Source organism: Schistocerca serialis, chromosome 6 (assembly GCF_023864345.2).
Source record: "Schistocerca serialis cubense isolate TAMUIC-IGC-003099 chromosome 6, iqSchSeri2.2, whole genome shotgun sequence".
NCBI lineage: Eukaryota > Metazoa > Arthropoda > Insecta > Orthoptera > Acrididae > Schistocerca > Schistocerca serialis.
This window is the reverse complement of record NC_064643.1, coordinates 340,170,676-340,172,765: the sequence shown is the minus strand read 5'-3', so window position 1 is coordinate 340,172,765 and position 2,090 is coordinate 340,170,676. Positions and strand designations below refer to the sequence as shown.

The following is a 2,090-nucleotide window of genomic DNA, read 5'->3' as shown; positions in this document are numbered from 1 at the left end:
CGTTAGAGTTCGGGCAATGCGTGTGCATCCAGCACAGAAGAAGGTCAATGGCCGGTTAGACTTAACTGTATGAAGATGGTATCTGTTCTTTCGGACATGTCCGAAACAACACATAGTGGTGGTGGTGGTGGTTAGTGTTTAACGTCCCGTCGACAACGAGGTCATTAGAGACGGAGCGCAAGCTCGGGTTAGAGAAGGATTGGGAAGGAAATCGGCCGTGCCCTCTCAAAGGAACCATCCCGGCATGTGCCTGAAACGATTCAGGGAAATCACGGAAAACCTAAATCAGGATGGCCGGAGACGGGATTGAACCGTCGTCCTCCCGAATGCGAGTCCAGTGCGCTAACCACTGCGCCACCTCGCTCGGTGAAACAACACATACCATCTTCATATTTTTGAATATAGTCATTTAAAGGACAGTATCCATAATCGATAAAATCAGCTTATTTACTTTGTAGTTACGTTGATTTCATGTGGTTGTTATATTTACATTTGTTGTCTATTTGATGAAAGAGAAATACCGATGTCAGCTGCCCGATAGCATTTAAATAATTCAGTGATGAAGAGTGAAAGTTTGTGCCAGACAGGGACTTTAACCGAGATTTCCCACAGTATGTGAGCCGTCACCTTGACAGCTTCACCTATCCGTGGACGCTTCCCGTCCAACCTAATTTCTCAACTTTTTGCACATCAGTTACATAGCCTCCCCCCCCCCCCTTTCCCCGTCCACCGTTCACCAGCTTCATTGCTCGCAGCATTTACCATTATTCCTTAAAGAACAAACATAACAGATAAATACTGATATACTTTGAGGCCATTTCATGATATCTTCAGTGTGAATGCACTCATGTGGGAAGAATGCTAAATGATGTGTGCAACGAGAATGGAGGACAGGAGGGCGCTAGGGAAGCAGTTGTGACAGGTTGAGAATTATGCGTTGGAGAGGGCCCGGATAGTCCAATCAGTTAAGACGACCGCTCACATACAGCGAGAAATCCGGGTTCGAGTCCCGGTGTGGCACAAATTTTCACTTGTCGCCACCGAATTATTCCAGTGCCCTTTTGCAGCTGACGTCAGTATTTCTCTTTCATCACGTATACACACGGCCATCGAATCATGAATGTGTTACATCTATTCTTTCGGACATGTAGTCTGTTTCTTGTTTGAACTTAAGTTCACTCCAATAATTATCTTCATTTAATTTACGACACCGTCAACGCCGGTAGATACATGGGCCACTGCACGCAGTATGGCGTATTCAACGACACATCTGCCGCTGTATGGAGTTTCTTCTAACGGCGAGCACTCCCGCTCCAAGGGGACTTGCTGCCCCGGGTAAGAGCGAACCGTAGCTGCTCTGTAGAGCTGTGGCGCAAATCGCCCTACGGCCCTGGCCTGTACCAACGGAAGAGGAAAGAGAAAGTGGTATGACGCGGATAAATAAAAAAGCAAGGAAAAGATGAAGCGAAAACAACGCGCCAGAGGATATAGTATTATGTCACCACATTCCCCCGCGGCAAGTGAGACACAAGCTGTAGATTTCACGCACTGACACATCGCCACAGCGGAGAAAGTTAAGGCGGCATTGATCGCCGAAGTAAAAATGTGACTTGCGACCGTCCGAAGCGGTGAGCTCTCCCCCGCCAGTCCCGGGCTGATAAACGGTCAGCCGTAGGGGAGCCAGTCCGCGCCAGAGGCACTGGCTGCAATCGGATCTTGCTCTTCACGGCACGGTTTCTACACTACTGGCCATTAAAATTGCTACACCAAGAAGAAATGCAGATGATAAACGGGTATTCATTGGACAAATATATTATACTACAACTGACATGTGATTACATTTTCACGTAATTTGGGTGCATAGATGCTGAAAAATCAGTACCCATAAACACCACCTCTGGCCGCAATAACAGCGTTGCTACGTCTGGGCATTGAGTCACAGAGCTTGGATGGCGTGTACAGGTACAGCTGCCAATGCAGCTTCAATACGATACCACAGTTCATCAAAAGTAGTGACTGGCGTATTTTGACGAGCCAGTTGCTCGGCCACCATTGACCAGACGTTTTCAATTGGTGAGAGACCTGGAGAA

The 2,090-nt window shown here is 47.6% G+C and overlaps 1 non-coding gene across 1 annotated transcript; it reads right to left on the bottom strand.

Moving 5' to 3' along the window:
* Window positions 1-291: 291 nt before the first annotated feature.
* On the bottom strand, window positions 292-364 carry Trnaa-cgc (transfer RNA alanine (anticodon CGC)). The gene has a single exon. It is a non-coding gene; the product is annotated as a tRNA-Ala (tRNA).
* Window positions 365-2,090: the final 1,726 nt, after the last annotated feature.